The sequence below is a fragment of the Dreissena polymorpha genome, chromosome 3 (genome assembly GCF_020536995.1).
Source record: "Dreissena polymorpha isolate Duluth1 chromosome 3, UMN_Dpol_1.0, whole genome shotgun sequence".
Lineage (NCBI taxonomy): Eukaryota > Metazoa > Mollusca > Bivalvia > Myida > Dreissenidae > Dreissena > Dreissena polymorpha.
The window spans coordinates 94,405,772-94,427,337 of record NC_068357.1 but is presented as its reverse complement, the minus strand read 5'-3'; the positions used below and the strand labels follow the sequence as shown (position 1 = coordinate 94,427,337).

The window sequence follows — 21,566 nt, the reverse complement described above, 5'->3', positions numbered from 1 at the left end:
ATTCCAGATTAAGGGTAAATTTCCAGTTCCTACACAGAGACCTACAGAGGGTTGTAGATCGATTTCTTGCACCCACGCTCAACTAGTCTCAAAAAGGTTTTATATTAGTTGGGTGAGGTAATTTTGAGCGCAAAGTAAACGTGTATTAGGTGTAATGTGATGCTTGAGTTACACATGTGTTGCACGTGCGCTCCAAGCTTGTGTTTAACTACAGGGCTGCTTTTATTATCGGCAAGAGTAAATCGTATACTGCGCCCATTTTGGCTAGATCAAATATCAAATATAAGAGCAATAATATTGCTCAGATTGTCATATACAATAAATTATATGCAAACAAGGGCTGTTTGTAAAACATGCATGCCCCCCATATGGGCTCTCCGTTGTAGTGACAGCCATTGTGTGAGTATGCTTTTGTCACTGTGACCTTGACCTTTGACCTAGTGACCTGAAAATCAATAGGGGCCATCTGCCAGTCATGATCAATGTACCTATGAAGTTTCATGATCCTAGCCATAAGCGTTCTTGAGTTATCATCCGGACACCATTTTACTATTTCGGGTCACCGTGACCTTGACCTTTGACCTAGTGACCTGAAAATATATAGGGGTCATCTGCGAGTCATGATCAATCTACCTATCAAGTTTCATGATCCTAGGAATAAGAGTTCTTCAGTTATCATCCGGAAACCATTTTACTATTTATGGTCATCGTGACCTTGACCTTTGATCTAGTGACCTGAAAATCAATAGGGGTCATCTGCGAGTCATGATCAATCTACCTATCAAGTTTCATGATCCTAGGCCTAAGCGTTCTTGAGATATCATCCGGAAACCATTTTACTATTTCGGGTCACTGTGACCTTGACCTTTGACCTAGTGACCTGAAAGTCCATAGGGGTCATCTGCAAGTCATGATCAATCTACCTATCAAGTTGCATGATCCTAGGCCTAAGCGTTCTTGAGTTATCATCCGGAAACCATTTTACTATTTCGGATCACCGTGACCTTGACCTTTGATCTAGTGACCTGAAAATCAATAGGGTTCATCTGCGAGTCATGATCAATGTACCTATGAAGTTTCATGATCCTAGGCCCAAGTGTTGTTGAGTTATCGTCTGACAACCACCTGGTGGACGGACCGACGGACCGACAGACCGACCGACCGACAGACCGACAGACCGACATGAGCAAAGCAATATACCCCCTCTTCTTCGAAGGGGGGCATAACAAATGTTCATATACTTCAAGTGTAAGTCCAGCACGAGGAAGCCAATCCCGTGCTAAGCATTGGTGAATGAATGTTTTTTATCGAACTTTGTAAACAAATGAATCAAATAACAATGGGCGAAATATAAAACTGATATTTATTGATCAGTTGTTGAGAAATTAGAATGTTTAACGTTTTACGGTAGCAGAGCCTTTGAGTGTATGGGTCTTTTAAAAATTTCAAACTATTCCAGACATTCAATTTTTGTTAGAACATTCATTTGATAAAAATACTTAAATATGTGAAAAGTCCCATTAAGGTATGTAATATCACTGTGAATAAAAAACAAATTGGAACCAAGTAACAAACAGTAAATAGTATGTCAACAGGAATTTAAATGAATATTACTGTTTGTTTATAAAACATACATAAAATAACAAACATAGAATACAAAGTCATAAACATTCTCAAAAATACTCTAACCTCGTAACTACCTATGTTTAAATAGATGTACCAACTCGCTATACATGTGAAATACTAGGACAACAAGAGTTAATTAAAAGGCGTATAAACCCATATATTATGATAATAACCACCACTACACGCGGATGGCCTTAACCTGGAATATACCTTAAATCATGTTCACATCTGCGCTGATAAGGTTTTGTCAGCACAGTCTGACTAAAAGCAGCTCATACCGTCTGCGGAAATAGTACTGTAGTCGGACATTGTCTGACATAGACTTAGTTGTAACCTATTTATTTTAGCTCGATTGCATCGAAAGTCTCAGGCTTATTGAAACGCTCTCGAAATCAACAATGTCATTACCTTGGTAATATAGTTTTAAGTTATGCGAGTCGTCATTTGGTTTTACTGTTTATTTATTATGTATTGTAAAATGTGGTGGCTATATAAATATGTACGCCACAACGCTTGTTTAAACTAGTTGGATTGATGCTATGTTTGAACAATTGGACATCTTCAAGGCTATTATCCAATAACGATTGTCGATCCGCGGAAGCATGAACGACAATTGAAAGAAAATGGGAATTCTTTGACCGATCGTATCAAAGAAACTGGTGCTGCTGATAATGATGTTGATGATGCAGATAATTATTATGAAAAAGAAGAAGATTATGGTGATGACGGCGACAACATGGACGATGACGACAACGTTGATGATGAGGATATTGATCACTGAGATCAAACAGTATATGTAGACCGAGGGTTGATTTATTGATAAATAATAAAAGCACACGATAATGAAGTAATACCAAACTTAGCTTCAAATCCTAACACTAACAACCTTAGAGAAAGAGACACGCGCGCGCAGTTCAGCTTTTAGCTAGTGTCATTAAACTCTGTAATCATTCCATATATTTGAGAGGTAAGGCTTTAGTGAAAGATTGATATAGTTTTCAATTACATATTTAACCATAGCAACTGCTATTTTTGTCCGACGAAACAAAAGAATAAACATGCAAATTCAACATATGTTCCTCTATAGGTATACCGTGTTTCATTAACCTAGCTAAAATACTTGCTTTGTCGCATGGTCTTCCTTTTTACTGTTACAATAGCAAACACATTTTGTTTCTAAAAAAACGTAGACGGACAATCCGACGGAAAGGTGATCATACGCCCCTCCGATGGAACTGGTAGGGGACAAATGAAGCGGAATGCGGTTGTGTTTCTATGGATAAATATTACGGGAAACACAGTTAATATACTTAATCGCAGAAGAGTAATAAAATGGCGTATTTTATCATCCAAGTTTGTTTGCTTTTCATTTTCCAAGAACAATATATTTTAATCGAAAGAGTAATGCCCGATTAATGTTGTTTTAACAATGCGATTAACAATTGTACATAATATACAAATATTGATATATTTTCATATGTATAATTCATAATGAACAACGCGATTTAGGATTGGCTTCCTTAGCTTCCATTCAAATATATTAACAAGCACAAAAAGCTAAGTTTCTATATTGTCTTGATCTTTTGTTCTTTAACTTATCATGGTATTGCATCGATCTTTAATAACTTCCGTACACTGCAATATCCGTGTTAATATATGTGGTCAGGTCATGGGCCATTTTATGTCAAATATGCGAGCCTGATAGGAGCGATGACAATATGGAAGTGCATAGAAGCTTTGCACTGAATTCACGCGAAGCTGTTAATCTCAGGTGACCACTGATTATTTTACTTGAACTTGCCACAATCACCAGAGCCATGGCTGAGACTAAGCATTGTGTAATGCTTAACTTGTTAAAACCGAATAATTGGCACAGATGATGATCTACATAAAAAGCAACCAAATTTGATTTGCTTCGTACATATCGGAACACTTTTTGCTTCTGGTCTAAACATGCGGAAACTAAACGAAGAGCAATCATTTATAACAAGCGTTATTTACTCTAACGCTCTACTCGGTCAAAAAGGCAATATATTTTTGAAAGCAAGCTTGTTTACTGAAATAATGTTATCATCAATAACGCAACACCAATCGTTTTGTTTCTTGTATAGCTTTGCGAATACATTATTGAACGCGATAAATATTTTCGATATCTTCTGTATTTAAAAAATATTTTAAGTGTTTTTTTATTAACTCCAAATACTGGCATTATAGTAATCGATATTCATAGTTATTTGTTATTTACTTCATGTGATTGCTTTTTTCTCAAGATTTACTTGAACACAAAATACAGTGACATGTTTATAATAAAGATACTTATACGAGTTTGGTTTTATACCGAACATTAACCATATAACTGTAACGATGTGTCCTTATTGCAATAAAATAAGCCGCATGTAACCTTTGTGTTGTTAACGTTAAGAATTTCCGGAAAACCAGAAACATATATTCATCCAATATATTTTCAACATGTAAGATATTTTCTGTCTGTATTTAACGTCATTTTGGTCTGATATTGTTATTAATACCGAAAATAAATAAGTTACCCTTAAATAATAAAAAATCATCTGTATTGAAAAAAATATGTAAGGAAGAGGCTGACATCCCTGTTAGGCTACTGTTTTTATAGCTAATAGTTTTACCTGGATAAGTCAATGTTGTTGTAGGTGTGTCGTGCGAGAAATGGGCAACTGATTGTACACACAAAATAAAGTATATAACGTAGTTTTGCTTCAAAGTAGTCTCCTAGCAAAGTGAGTAATGAACTTAGCCAAAACATTCCATATATCTAAACCCTGCTAGAAGAAAAGAGCATTAGCAGACCGGTGCCCGGGTTTTCCTGGTGTAGATTTAGTAGCTTCTGCTTGACGGTGCTATAACAAGAACAGGTTCCATGCTCGAGGTTTGGAGTGCATGATGACTCCAGTTTTGAAACGCCCAGATAAACTTGTATTGTCCACTGTGTACATGATATATGGGTGGACTGTTTTAGGGCATAGGTATTCTAGCCGGCGTAGTAAAAGCACGGTGACTATTTAATGACCGCCCAGGCAGGCTTTTTTGAGTGTCTCAGTTATTGTTGTTAGTTTTGATTGAAGTAAATTAAATCATATGACCCAATCATTTGTTTAGGATATCTTATCATAAGACAGGTAGGCTGAAGGAAAATTATTTGACTAAACAGTGTGATCACACCCCCGTATACGTTACATAACTATTAAATTAACAAACACATAATAGCCAGACCTCTTTTTTCTCAGCGCACAAATACCAACTAAAAGAGCGCACAAACCCAAGATGTATAACTTTGAACACCACCACTACTAAGGATAATTGAATATTCCGAACCAGCGACAAAACTTAAATCAGTTTTTCATATGTGCGGATAATGAGCCCGTTTTGTTCTTCATGCGAACGAAATATTACGTAAGAATTCGTATGAAATTCTTGAATATTCATTATGAAACGGGTCAAATATGTTTTATCTTTACACTATTATCGTACGTGCTTTTACTTTCTATTTCAATATCCTTGAAGTTTCCATTATTTCTGTCTAGTGTAATCGGTAACGGGATCTTTATTTACGTACGATACATTAATTTCTTAACAGTTAGTTATTCTGTCCATTACGGTCTTAGTGGATGTTGTATTTGTAGTGTTTCATTTTCAGTTAGTATTAAATGTTACCGTTCTTCATTTTATGCAAATTAGCGTTAAGCGCTAATATTCTATAATCCATAATAGATGTAAATAATCAAAGAAGTCGACAGTGTAAACAGCCCATTTTATTCTCTGTAATATCCAAGAAAACACTGTGTTAATTTATTAAACAAGATAAACATTTGCATGCATAAATATCATTTATGATATATATACGTACATATGCAACGATATTGATTCTTAATATATATTAATAAATCACACAGAATATTGTTCAATTTCACTAACAGTTTTCAGGCATTAACATTATTTTGTTAAATCATAAAATAAAGAAATTATTTATTTATGAGAAGACAGTACTATTTGTTTTACTAATATGATACTTATAAAATAGCAATTATCATTAATACACAATATATATTTATTTGGATATTGCGCAGTCAATCAACTTTCCTAAATACTCCACATTGAATGTAGGTGAAACAAATTAAAGCAGTAAACAATAATTTAAGTATGAATATATTTATTTGCAGCGAACAATAATTTAGGTTTGAAAATAAATAAGTATCAACAGCTCACCTGTAATATCCGAGAAAACACTGTGGTGTCCCCCGCAGTGTTTTCTTAAATATTCTTCCAGATGCAACTTTCTGAAACCTGATCAGGCTTTTCCTAATACGTTTCTCACGTGATCCTATGTGGTCTCACGTGGTACGCTGATTCACCTACTTTTTTATATTTGTTCGGGTCAAAGTTGTTAACCCTTGGTCATGGAACTTTCCAGAAGTTTCTATTGCTTACGTTTGCGTTCTTGATTTGGTAAACAATTTAGATTGGAATGTGCTATTCTTTGTTAGCTTAGTAAGCTGTTTTCTTATAGTACATCAATATGATAGAGTTTGTAGCTCACCTGGCACAAAAAGTATTCCGGTGTGGTTTTGTGAAAACTGGGCTTATGAACTGCGCAATTCCTTAAGTATTTCTAACAATGTACAATAGTTATTCTGAACAATATGCAATAGTTATTTTAAACAATATGCATTAGTTATTTTAAACAATATGCAATAATTATTTTAAAATTTTGTTAATTGAAATTAATTAAAACTTTATTAATTATGATTAATCAAAATTGTTAAATAAGTTAAAGTGAAAATTTAAATATTACAAATATTTCATAAGATTGCGATTTTAATTGGATTACATCTTCCCCTCCTTCTTTTTAATTAGAATTCCTATTCTAATATATGGGCTGTTTAAATTTAACTGCTGTTTAAACAATCCTAGAACATTTAACTGTAAAATATTAAAGCATGCATACATGAATTTACCATATTTAACAACAATCGAAATAGATGTAATATATAGATAATAGGAAAAGAATTCGTAAACACACTAGGCATTAATCGTAAATGAAAATACAACAACTTTAAATATACACTCCTCCTGAAGTGTCTATAACAAAACAACAAATATAAACAGGGTTTCAAATAAACTATATTAGAGAATTAATACTTAGATCATTATTTGAAACATCAATAAGACAAAGATCAAGTACAACGTAATTGAAATGCACAATAATGACAAAGCAGTCTATATACATGTTAGTATTTGTTGGAAAACAAAAGAATTATCAAGTATTATTTATACAATTGAAAAGTTTGTAAGTTAATGTTTAGCATAGGTGACTTTAAAAGTCACATTTAGTTATACATTTTTATGTTTAGTATGTTCATTTGGGTTCCAACATATACTGTTTTATTAGTTTCCAGTTGACACATTTTACAGTATGAAGACATAATTTACAAATTTTGAATCCGTTTTGTATAGTGTCATAGGAGCAGAAGATATGATGGGGTGTATGGCAACAAGGGGTTCGACTTAAGAATAAATGAACAAGAGGATCAAGTTTTTTGAATTTTGGACGACAATGTTTCAGCGAAGCATGACAAACTCGACAATATGTGTTGTCAAAATCGATAGGGATCGATTGGCATTTAAGGGATTGTTTGTAAAGGCGAAAATGTTGAGACATTAAGTTATTGATTTGTTTAAGATCTGCATTTAAGATGTCTGTAATGGAAAAATTGGATAAGGAGGGAGGTAGAAATTTTGATTGAAGAAATCTTTTGTGGGCTATTATGGATATTTGGGATTTTGAACCGAACTTTAAAATAATTGTTTGGCAGATTTGAAAATTTAGGGGGTGGATTTCATAAAGTAGATGGTCGAGCATTTGAAGATAGAGTATATTTATGTCGAAGTAGTCTATAGCAAAAATTAAGCTTGAAAATGAAATGTTAGGATTATTTAACATGTGGGTAAATAGTAATTTTTTAGTGCGTCTATGGATTTTTCTTAATTTGGGAAAAGTATTTAAAAAGTATTTTATGTGATGCAGTTGATGGTGATCTAAAGGGAGGGAAATGTATAAATTACTAGAAGAGTTGCCATTGTATTCAAATAATAACTTGAAATAATTAGAGAACAATATAAAAAATGAAATGTTAATAACAATATCCATTTTATGAAATTAATGAAATGTAAAATTGACAATAGGGAACCAAAAATGTAACGATAAAATGATATTATATATACAATAGAGTATCAATGAAAATACAAATTTAAGAACACAATTATGAAATACACACTATATTTATATGAATGATGTATTGTCGTGTGCGCCTGAAATGAGAACAGCGAAAGTATAAAAAAATTTGAAGTATGTATGTAATGAATAAAATTAAAGTATGTAACGATTGACATCTAATATGAGAAAACATGTAAAATGTAGTATTTAATAATGAAGATTAAATTTAATCATTTCAATAATCTTCAAAGAATTTATAATGGTTAAATGGAAAAAAAAATGAAATATAACATTGAATAATTGACGTCAGAGTTGAAATCCATGCAAAATTTGACATCAAAGTTGTAACATATTCAAATATGATGATGACAAAGTGATAACTAATGCTATTCCACTAATGCTTTTCCATTTTTTTTTTTTTTTTTTTTTTTTTTTTTTATTTTTTTTTGCAGTTGAAGTTCGTTTATGTACGTTCCTTAATTCCGTTATGGACCAAGAATAGTTCAGTGTGATAGTTTGTGTTGAGCATTTGTCGGAGTTTGATGTACTGATAAATGCCAATTGACAGAGCAGATGGTATTTCCATTATTATATCCCCTGTAGCGTTCCGAAACGAAATTTCCGTAGTGTTAATGAGCAGTTTTGGAAACAATCCAAAGCGTATGCTGTTTATGTTCAGGGTGACAGGTAAGTCAATGATCCATTCTGATCGACAAGAAACCGAACTGACGATGTTGATATCAATACAATTTAAACCATTTGATACATGTAAAATCAAAAGAGTGCCACGTTGTCGTTTGAATATTTGCAATTTGCGAAGGATTGTTATTAGCAAGAGAACGTGAATCATGGCCAGAAAGACAAGAAAATGTTCATATTTCAGAGACTCATTAAGACTGTTGGTAAATTCCTGAAGTGGTGATAGCGTGGTGGGATTGTCGTATTTAAGATGTTGTGCCGCTGTTGGTTTTATTAGTGTAATTGCAGTTGATAGGATGCGAATTTTTCGTGAAAGAAATATCAACATGAGCGTGTTTCCGATTGTGAGTAATATACCTATGATTGAAATTATATCAAAAGTGGATAAACCTGATTCAATTGAGATTTCACCGTTAAGCATTGCTTCTGTAAGGCTATGGTACACAATTTGGTTTTTCTTTGCTCTTTTCACAAAGGTTTGCATGTCAATTTCTAATTTGTGCGATCGAGTTAATATATCCTGTGTGTTTTGATCGAAGGTTTTAAATACCGGTAATAATACATTTATTGGATCATTGTACGAAATGTTTTTCATCAATTTATCCAAAACCGTATTATTAAAAAATTGTTGGAGTAACGGTAAGTTAATTGGATATATTTGGTCGACAGTAGTATCGTTTGTCAAACATTTTGTGAATTGCTCATAAATACGTTGACTTTTTGAGACTAGTTTACATGCACATGGTACATCGATAATGCAGTACTTACAATCATCTATTGTTTTAGAACGATTTACACATTCCAATTTTAAATTTGATTGCATGTATGCAAGTACCTTAGAACTATTTAAAATTCTCAGCTCTGGTTTCAAGACGTTTCTTACTATCTTATATTCACATATATCTTTCGTTTTTGCATTGTCCCCGTGTTTCAAGAGTTCTACGAAACAATTCGTATTGAAATCGATTTCAAATATAACATTATGTTTACATAAAATTGTTGAACCTGCTGTCAAACAGTCTCTCAAGAATGATTCATCAAGAAAAGTGAATAATAGGTTTTTCCCATTATAAATTAAATACCTAGGTTTTGATGTGAATTCATTAGCATCTTTGTTTTTTATATCATTGTCAAGAGGAATTGGAAAGAAATTTAATTCATAAATTTCGTTATCCAAACTGTTTGTCAGTGGAAACAATACCATTATGTATATTGAGTTATTGTTGCGTCCATAAATAAATTCAGCATGATTGTAGTAGAATGCCAATTCAGTGCTGACCAATTTATGAGTCGGATAGTTGATTTTTAACGATGAAGCTATTTCTGTTAACGTTTGGGACATTAGTTCGGGGTTTATTATATGAATCGACAATTTACGATTGCCCAGTGATTCAATTCCTATGGCTAGCCTATCAAACTGTGACCTTATTTTGATCATTTTATCATTTACATCTAGTATTAATTTTTCAGCAGTTGTATGTTTATTTGACATAGATTCCATTTCGTCCACAATTTTATGCCTGACTGCTGAAGCATTCGCAACGAATTCATCGAATAATTTCATATGCTCGTGAACATTAGTTGCAAATGATGCCATTTCGCCGAATTCGTGCGTAAATGTGTTTGTTAAGAGATTAACTCTTTGTGCCAATTTATTTGCATGATCGCGTAATCGATTAAGTTGTGACGTTGTTGCAATGCCAAAAAGAGTTGAACCTAATTGTCCTATAAAGGGAAGTAAGGGTTGTGACTCACGTGTCTTCCGTTTATCTGAGATTGTAGGAATCATGCTACGAAATTTGTGTAACAAAGATTGTATATCATGTTCCATTAAAATCCTTAGAGTGTTGAATTCGACGCTAATGGTACATCCTTTTTCGTAGAAATAAGTGTCTCTACACAATGAATAATTTCTACCGATGTCACTATTGAATTGATAGTCCGGCATATCAAATCGAAAAGTATGCGTCCATTCATTATTCACGAAGTTTATTGTTTTTGGATCTGAGAACTTAACGCCATGGTTCATCAGCAATTGTTCGCTGTGTGCTCCCACAAGTGACAGGAAAAGTATAATGAATCGTGTGACCAACATCTTGCCTAAAAGAAAAAAAATAACAGTTAATTTGTTTATCATTTTACCGTTTTCTTTTGTGATTTTTCTTTAGAGATTTGTTTATATAAAATTGTTTAATAAGTGCTTCTGATGTGTCTTCGTCATTTGCCCAACTGTTCTTATATTTTTTGTTTGTCCATTTTATCAAATATTGTCTTTGATTATCTTTAATTCTGGTTTTTAAAATTTTGTCAGCTTTGTACCATTTTTTGTTTGAATTTTTTGTTGGAATATCATTTTGATTTATTGTATTTTGTTTGTCAGTTGCCGTTATATTTGGCTGTGTATTGTCGGTAACGGTTTGCGGGTTGTTTTGATTTTCTGTGTTATCATTAGTTTCTTTTTCATGGAATTTGAATGTTTGAGATAAATCACGTAAATCCTTTTCATCATGGTATCTTCTTAATCTGTTGATATTAACCGGAACTTTTAATTCTTTGTTTGAATATCGTTCTCTCAAAATATATATGTGCCATTTTGTTATATTTTGGTTATGTAATAGGGTTGCTCTGAAAATTTTCGAAACAATTTTCTGGATTTATTTAAAGGTACTTTTTCTTGTTTAATAAAAACAAGATCTCCTAATTTAAATGGACGTATTGCAGTTTTGCGATTGTAAAACTTACGCATAACGTCACGAGAATTATTTATGTTTTCTTGTGTCATATTCCATATAAGTTTAAATCTTTGTTTCAATTCCTCAACATAAGTGTTTATTGAAGGGTTGGTATTAATTGGTGGAAATAATTCGGAAGTGATGGGTTTATTCATATGTCGGCCGAAAAGAATGTAGTACGGAGAGTATTGTGTCGTTTTTGGACATACTGTTGAATTATAGGCTAATTGGACACTGGAAAGCTTATCAGGCCAATCGCTTTCGTCTTTTAACGATGTACGTAGTATTGAGAGTAATGTAGAGTGTACCCGTTCTACCATTCCGTTACTCATTGGGTGATAAGATGAAGTTCGATGCCTCTTTATTTGAAAGAATTTATAAAGAACATCCATTATACCACTTAAGAAGTTTTGTCCTCGGTCAGATGTGATACGTTTGGGCGGTCCAAATATTGCAAATACTTTATGATAAAGTTGTTCTGCGATTTCAATAGTGTTTTGCGTTTTTAATGGTATAAATAGTGCGAATTTTGAAAATGCGCATATAACGCTTAAAACATATTTATATTCTTTGCTTTGTTTTGCTACCGTAACAATGTCGATGTGTAACATGTCAAATGGTGCGCTTGCAATAAAAGGTTCTTGTAATGGATATGGTTTATAATTGTGATCTCTTTTAAATATTTGACAGTTTTTACAAGATTGAACATAATCTTTAACTTCTTGATACATTTTTGGAAAGTAATAGAAAGTTTTGAGGGTTGCAAACATTCTATCAACACCACAGTGACCATTTAAATCATGAAAACTGTAAAGTATTTCACTTCTTAATGACTCAGGTAAAGCTAATTGTTTAATTAAAGTTTTTTCAGTTTGATGTTTCTTAGATCTTGGTTCGTAAAAATGAAACAGAACATTGTCAACTATTTCGTATTGGGTGCTTATGTATGGAATTCGTTTTGCTGAGTCTTTATCATCAGGTAAATGACCGTTCTTTAAAAATGCATAAATGTCGCCGAAGTCTTTTGATGTAGCTTGTAAGTTTATAATGTCTAGTTGATTAGTTGTTAAGTGCGCGTGTTGTTTGCGGTCATTGACTGTCTGGAGTTGTGAACCAGGTATGTGATCATTATCTGAGATAACACTGTTGTCAGGTGGAATGGTGCTAAGTTGATTGTCAGCAGAGATAATTGGTTGATGATTGGTGGGTGTTGTGTTGATTGTTTGTTTTCGCATTTTTCTTGTGAGAATGTTAACCTGGGAGCAATGATTATTTTGCGTTACTTGTATTGGTGCCAAGGTTTGTGGAGGTGTTAAAGGTGCGTTATTGTTGGAAAGTGTATGTATGTTTTCCTTGGATTTAACGTGGGTGTCTGATTTAGAATAGTTAATTCTACTAAGGTAATCGCTCGGATTTGTTTTGCCAGTTTTATAAATGATTTCATGATCATAATTTTCTAGTTCTAAAGCCCATCTATATAGTCTGTCATTTGAGTGTTTTGCTGTATGCAAAAATGTTAAAGCTTTATTGTCTGTTATAATTTTGACATGTATATTTGATATATAGACTCTACATTCTTTCAAAGCGTAAATGATTGCTAATAATTCCAGTTCACAACTACTGTAACGTTTTTCGTTATCTTTTAAAGCACGACCCCCATATAAAATAACATGATGACGGTTTGGAGAATCTTCCTGACATAAAATGAATCCTACTGCGGAGGTACTAGCATCTGTATAAATAGTGAATTCTTGATTAAAATCTGGTAATCGTAAAATTGGTTTTGCCATTAATGCCCGTTTTAAATAATTAAAACTTTTGTCATGTTCCTCGGTCCATTTGAATATGGTATCTTTCTTAAGTAATCTATTTAACGGGTCGACAATGTGTGAGTAGTCTTTTATAAACCGTTTTAAGAAATTTGTCATGCCTAAAAAACTCTTTAATCCCTTTTGATTATTAGGAATTTGGAATTCGTTAATTATTTTCAATTTGTCAGGGTCCATTTGAATAGTGTTTTTTTCAAATACTGTGCCTAGAAATGTAATTCGTTTTTGTGCGAAATGACTCTTTTTAAGATTTATTACTAAACCAGCTTCTTTTAGTTTATGTAAAAATTGAGAAAGTTCTTTGATGTGGGTTTCAATATTGTCACTCATAAGTATACAGTCATCCAGAAAAAATAGAAGGTTTTTGAAATTGAATTCTCCTAATATTTTTGAAAGATACAATGACCAATAAAAGGGGCTATTACATAACCCATAAGGAAGGACGTTAAATTGAAAACATCGTCCTGTTGGTGAATTAAATGCAGTATACTTTTTAGAATTTTCGGCCATGGGTAGATTAAGAAATGCTTGTTTTATGTCTATTTTAGTAAAGATAGTTGACTTTTTCTCTGCGATCATATTTTGAACATCTACAATTGTAGGCATTTGATAATACATTTTCTTTGAAATTTTATTTAACAGTCGGTAATCAATGCATAACCTATATAATTGTTTATTTTCTTGTTGGTCTTCTGGTGAAATATCATCTGAATGTGTATGTTTTTTAACTAATACAATAGGGCTACTCCAAATTGAAGTTGATGGTGAAATTATATTTTTATCTAGCATTTTCTCTAATTCATCTTCAATGATTTGTCTCGTTTTGGGGTTTACCGGATATGGTCTTGAACGTATAGGTATAGCATTTGGTATCAATTCGATGGAACATTGTTAAATAAGTTAAAGTGAAAATTTAAATATTACAAATATTTCATAAGATTGCGATTTTAATTGGATTACACTATTGACATTCTTCTAAATATTAGCAATTACAAACCGACATCCGAAAATACTGCGATCGTTGATTCGATGCATGTTGCTGTATTGTTTTATGCCAAGTGTATTTGTATTGTATATAATGTTGCCTCATACTTATGCTTAAAAAACGGCACAATTGAGCGATGATTACGTGCGAATATCTTAAACATATACGTACTGCATATAGATTTGAGTGAGTTTTCCCATGATATAAATCATTTTGATTTTGCACAATACGTGACAGACAAAGCAATATAATAACCCAGAATCATGTAATGTTCAATATTGCTCGGGTACTTGTATCTGCCTTCCACGAATAAATTGCGCGATAGTAATAGTGTGACCAACTCGAAGTCTTTCGAATGTATAGGGATCCATTTTTCGTAAAATTGTTTTACGTGTTTCAGGACACCATACTTATATTCCCCATGACGCTACCAGACAAACTATGAAATGCAGTATTATGCAAATAGGCCGGAGAAAAGTATTTAGCGTGCACGTTAAGATCGATATAATTATGTTAAAACAAAGTATTTTAAGATTATTGTCCAATATACATTTTCTGTCGAAGTTAATGATGAATAGCGACCATATTTGTACCGCTGCTAGTCTGACTATAATTTGTTCTCTACCAAACTTGTATTTTCATAATTAATCTACACTTGCATAACGTAATGCGTTTGTTTGTTCATGTAAAATATATGGAGATATAAGTTGGGTGTACATAAATTTTGTAAAAATGTGTTTTCATAATAAAACGCACGACACGTATGATTTTAAGAAAACATTTAATTACTACGATATGTTGGTAAGAAGAAAAATATATGCAAGGTATCACAATCTGCATTACAGTTTTTGTGAATACTTTGGTGATAATAAACACAAAACAGGAAATATTTTTTTGGCAGTTGTGTGCGTCCACATAGACGGATATCATCGCATTTAATTAGCAAGACCATTCCTCTCTCATTGCAACCACCGGAATAGTTTGGTCTTAAGGTCAGTTCATCGAGTCGATAGAATGATCAAAAGCAATTGTAAATTAGCTTTAAAATAAACATATCAGTCAAAATAAATACAATATACATACATATAAATACATTTAAATATTAAGTTTATATCAGCATTACTAAGGTGAGTGACAGTTTACTTACGATCGATTTTTGGTACCTGTCTCTAGTGCCATTCCGGTTCCATAACAAGGATTATGACAATTGGCTGACTTAAATTTCAAATTCGAGAGAGTTTCTGTTTCATAATCAGGTTGAAAATAATTGAAATGTAACTTGTCTCAACACTTAGCGCAAACAATGTTTATCAGAACATTATATTGCTCACCAATTTTCATTTTGCAACAGTGATTCTGAATATGGTAGGCGTTGAACGTTTATCAAATTATCAAAAAACACGCTCAGTAGCTGTTATACATTTATGCTTTTAATGTTTGACAAACTGACAAGACGTGTAAAGACTTTTTTGACAAACGTAAGACGGCTTATTGCACACACAAACCTCTTGTGGTTTAAGTGCTCAGTGTGTAGCAACTTGTTCACCTCAAAATCTAATGGGTCTCATGCAAAAATACAGTTATATATGGCAAGCGAAATGCACATTAAGTCCTTAAACCACGGTTTAACAGTTAACTATATAGTTAAGAGACTTTGAACCCGGGTTCAAAGTGCCGTTTGCACATTAAATCCTTAAACCCGAGTTCAAGAGTTTGAACCGCAGTTCAAAGTGTGTCTAAAAATAGATACAAATCTGTTATCTGAGACAACCAATTAGCGGAGCTTAAACCACAATTAGCTATATATAGAAGGTAAATGCCGCGATTTCATTGGTCCTCTCTTAACTATAAGGTTAAGAGACTTTAAACTGAGGTTCAAATTCTAAAACTGCGGTTAAGAGGCGCGGAATGCACATTAATTATTTAACAGTTAATTATATAGTTAAGAAATTTTGAACCCGAGTTCAAAGTGCCGTTTGCCCATTAATTCTTTAAACCCGAGTTCAAGAGTGTAAACTGCGGTTCAAAGTCTTAAACTGGGGTTAACAAGCGCGGAATGTACATTTATTATCTAACTGTTGAATATATACAGTAAAAATACTAAAATGAAAGTTTTGACACACCATGCGAATGTCCTATCAAGTAAAGGTGACGATTAACCAAAATGAAGTGTAATATAACCTAATTCCAATGGGTTTTATGCGGTTCGAGTGTTCACAAAACACCGGTTGACCTTAAAAATGACATGGGACGATGATGGGTAAAAAACAACCTCGTCGAATAACATTTCTCAATTATCAACGAGTTTAAGCCGTTGACACTGCATTGCATGGGAAGAAAAGGTGATATTAGGTATGTTGTTAAAATCATGTTGTCGTTTTATTACCAAATTTATGGATGTAATCGCTAAATTATCTCAATTTCTTAACCCGGAAGTGGATAGTTCCGATTTATTTACGGAACCACATACATTGATAAATATGCACTGTAGCAAATCTTCATATAATCAATCTTTGTACAGAGAATAAAAAAAAAACACTAGTTTAATAATATAAATCCATAATTAATCAAAATCATATGTTCAACCTCTCCTATACCACTATACCATTGTACTACTAAAATAATGATGTTTTAGAACGATTTGGAAAACAGACCGGACTAAAACATCCGTATTAATAATAATAATAACAACAAATAAAAGCTTTATTTACAAAACGTTACACAAAAAAGAAAAATGGAAAAATGACATGACAACATTTTATTATGACAATTTAACTTAACTAATGCATTAATTATAAATAATTTAACAAAGCGGGGTGCTAAGAGTTCTTTATCGACGCACTCCCACTCAATGAGGTCTATTAATGTATAAAGTTTCAAACTGATGCTATTAATACTTTTTAACGAGACAGACGACGGACAAGTGATCCCTATAAAAAAACATTTGGTAGAAAACAATATTAATGCATAGTATTCGATACAAAAGGATTTGTTCGTTCAAGAAAATACTATAATTGTAACATAATTATACTATGTACAACAACCTCAAGGTAGACATAATGTAATACAAATTTGTAGTTAACGAAATAAACAAACTATAAAATGAATCATAAACATAATTGTCTCGCGTTCTGAGAAAACTGGACATAATGCTGGTGCGTAAATTGTTATCCCAGATTAGCCGTTTCAATCCGCACAGGCTAATCAGGGACGACAATTTCCGCTTTTATGGAATGTTGCGTTTAAATGATGTCTCTTCTTAGCGAAAATCCAGATAAGGCGGAAAGTGTTACTTTACGCACAAGCATTATGCCCAGTTTTCTCAGAACACGACACAATTATGCATGTTCAAAACCATTTCTAGCTACATTTTCCCACATTCTCTTTCACTATTGCTTTAACTTGTATTTTTATGGGACCGTTTCATCAAAGATCGTACGACAATCTTAATTTATAACTTAAATTTAAAAACTAAAAATATACAAGCTGTTGATAAATAGCTCCGCAAGATATAAGCCATTGGTAAGAAAATGATGAAATAAATGATTTTACTAGAAATAAGCAAAAATATGCTTCGATCTGTTAAAATAATGTTTCTTTGAAATTCGTATCGTATTCTAAATTTGTCGTACGATGTTTGATGAAACGGACCCATAAGAATATAAGTTAAAGCAAGAATTTGACAGTATTTGAGTGATCTCAGCTATATCATACTCTTGGACACACGCAAATACTGTTTATTGATTTAACGGTTCATATTGTTTCTAAACATGGTTCAATATCCTTTTAATGTGTGTTCAGAACAGTGTTCAGATGGATCTATTCAGTGTCATAACTGTAAAAAAATGGTCGCATCGTCAGTGCTATGACATGTCGGACACAGACCTAAAATCATGGTCTCCATCGTACCTTAAGTTTGTGTGTCAAAAGTGTGGATTTCGTAATGGAAAGTACGACGTCGAAGCTGCACTCAAGAGGTATGTACACATGTATTAGACAAGTTTCCGATGTTGATCCATCTTAGCTAAAGCCGATTTGAATAAATTTTCTTTAGCAAACCCTTAGTCCATAATATATTATACAATAAATATTAAGATATTCGGCGTAAATTGTAAAAATTATGGTTCTAAATAGACATATAATTGCATTTAGTTTAATTAAAAAAATAAACAAAGCGTTCATCACGTTATCTTATATGCGTCGTAATACATTTATTTAATTAACTTAAAACGTTTATTGTATATATTGCTTATAAAGTGTATACGAGTTATTATGGCAAATCTAGTGATGGTTTAACGTATATATTGCATTATTAATTGTATGTATACCGTCTCTGTGTCTATTCACTAAATAAAGAAAATATTCGTCACGCACTGCGATAATTTGAAATGAACGTCACACAGTCAGGTGTTATTAGAAATTGATTGATTATTAAGATGGTACTTTTTAAAAATTGTGATTTGTTTTACCTGTAGAGATGTATTAGCTAAAAAAACAGTATCTTTTTTACTTTCGCGTTCGGTATAAGCAACTAAACATAAATCAAATTTGTATTTTGTTACAAATCGTGTTCGGTATAAGCAATTAAACTTAAAGTATGTGTAATTTGATTCGCACCTATCGCCTAACTCAACGTTCAATGGCACGCGCACTTTATAAAATTATTGCAACTAATGCAAGCTAGAATTAATATGTGACTACTTGCAGTGTCATGCGAAAATGGATCTTATTTCTAAATATCCACCTTCACACTTTATTAGCGCCGTCTTTAATTAGGCTATCTTTATTTAAAGAACAGATTACTGTGAACTTAATAAAAATGTGCAACGGTGATGTGGATCCATTCTCGCAAAGAGCTATCAATATACAAAGATTGGAAACATCCATTCAGACCATTCGAAAGTATCGGAGATTCAAGCGGCGGAACCGAGATCTATATCACGTGACATCAATCGAGCAGACGTCTTTTAAAGCCGAATTGTGTAAAATAATTGCCATCATCGTTATCGTTTTCACACCTGTCTTTATTGACTTTAAGGGTAGTATTATCGAATATTTTTGTATAACTTTGCTATTTGTGGATAGATTCGGTTAATTTTGGATTTAGTTAGTTTCATTTTCATATTGCTACAGGTGTAGACTAAACTCATATCACCATATTTAGTACACACTTGAATATCTCTTCTTGTAAGACGTATGTTAATGTTTATGTCCATTTATTTTTTACAAATTAAACTACGAAACCTCGCCAGACTTAATAGAGAAAAGGGTAGCTTCTGACCACACTGCGCGAATGCCGCTTGTCGCATTTTACCCGTGTTTGCATAAGTCGGCAAATATCTTGCTCTGCTTTTTGAACTAATTTATGTCAGTTGATCAATGCATATCATGTATACTATGTACTGCAATTAAAATTTATTCGATAAAAAACACTCGAAATTTATAAAAATGATATCGCAGTTAACGAGTACTTCTGGGTCAAAAGGCTGACGCCTCAAACATACGTTATATATTATATAAATTGAATATTCAACCTACGTGTAACGTTGATATGTGACGTCGATGTCACGTGAAATTTGCCGTAAATTATATTTATCAACTACATTTTAAACCAAATTTAAATGCGCTTAACACACATACTTACTGAGGTCTCTATGACATTACGTTTCAATCGCGCTTTTTGGAATTCATGTATTTTAAGCTTAAATATAAAGTCCGTGATAATTAGTTAGTATAATATGTAAATTTCATTGACTTTTGCCAACAAACTAATGAGGTATGGATTTATTTATCTGGAAAAATAAATCTCCATTTAGGTTATATTACATTACTTGAAAATAGTTCATATTTTCATTATATTCGGTAATAAAAGTTCGCGATGTGAAAAATGTGAACATCTCCCTTTAAAATATAACGACCTTTTGTGATCATGAGTACATCAATGTAGACTTCAATTAATCGCTGTATAAACTGGTTATTTCCCCTGATATGCAACCGATTTATTTTTTTATTATTATCATTTTCTTATTAGCCTCTAAACATGCACACACATCGTAATATCAAGGATTTCGTCGATTGTCATTATATTAATCTATGGGCATACATGCATAGAACATATGGTTAAAATGTTTAAACAATTAAACGCAGTTATCTACACTTTGATTAACTTTACCATAAGTATGTGCACTTTAAATTGCACTAGGCCAAGGACAATATTTAAAAAGATTTAAGCCAGATCGAGCACACTGGACAATGAACTGTTCGTATAAACAACTTTGGTGTAGTGTTTCAAGTTTTTGAATTGCGCAGTTTGCAGGGTTGTAAAGGAAGTCCTAGGTTGCAATTGGTAATCATATTCGTTTGCAACTGCCGCAATGAATGCATTCAACGACGTGGAAAACCATGTTTTAAAATACAGCTATTATGTTTTGGAAGACCTTTTCAATCATTGAGTGTGTTTAAAAGCCAATAAATATTTAAATATCTCTTCCGCTTTCAGCAGTCATGTGCAATAGGTGCGTATCTAAAATTCTTGTCAAGAGAGTCTACAGACAGTTGGTGCCCTGGAGATTGGAGACTCCCATCATATGCTGTCACTAAATGGAGCGCAGTAAATTTTGCGACCTACACATTTTCCAACGTACTTAAAATGTTTTTTTTTCATAAAAAGGTGATATTTATAATTATATGAATATCATAAGCAGTTAGTAGGTAGTTCTTTGAGGAGAGTCATGTTGACCAACATTGACGTTACGTTTTATTTATTTGTAACAATGAGGGGGTAATAATCAATAAATGGTGAGAAATTGGGTATTTCTTTTATAATAGTCTACAATGGTTGACAATCTTCCCCGCTCTTTAAAATAATAATAGGTGCTTTTAAGGCAGTTTCTCGCATTTCCTTGTCAGTGTCATAAATAGCCATTTATTTTTACCACTTGTGTCATAGTGAATATACAGTATCATTATGATTTCTCAAACTCCAGTTTGCAAGACATGAAGTATGTCAATAAACTTTACTAAGTTATGAAAATATTAACATAAATGCAATATCAATAGATAGAGATTTTATAATTAATAGATTTGGTTTATTTTGAACTTTTCATTGTTTCATTTTCATATTGGTTCATACGTCAAGAATGTGGGTTGCTATGGCAACAAATACTACAAAAAATAATGATCTGACAATGGTGGAGCCGGTAGGGGACATCATTGCTTGGCCATAGCTTGTTTAATGTATGATTCGGTAGAAATACAAACACTAAATAATGTCATTTATCAATAATGCAACTATTATACCATTGGTGAAATTGGAAAAAGATTTTATATTTTTGTTCATTATCCCATGTGAGAATTTTACCTATAACCTTTTGAAAAAAATAGTGTTTGGCTTTGTAAATGTGGCTCAGGAAAAGATACAAATCGCATCCATGTAGCCATTATGAGCT

General features: G+C 32.6%; 1 long non-coding RNA gene across 1 annotated transcript; it reads left to right on the top strand.

The window, feature by feature from the left end:
- Window positions 1-16,392: 16,392 nt before the first annotated feature.
- On the top strand, window positions 16,393-20,758 carry LOC127875354 (uncharacterized). The gene is made up of 3 exons (XR_008047377.1): window positions 16,393-16,470; window positions 17,920-18,095; window positions 20,618-20,758. It is a non-coding gene; the product is annotated as an uncharacterized LOC127875354 (long non-coding RNA).
- The last annotated feature ends 808 nt before the right edge of the window (window positions 20,759-21,566 follow it).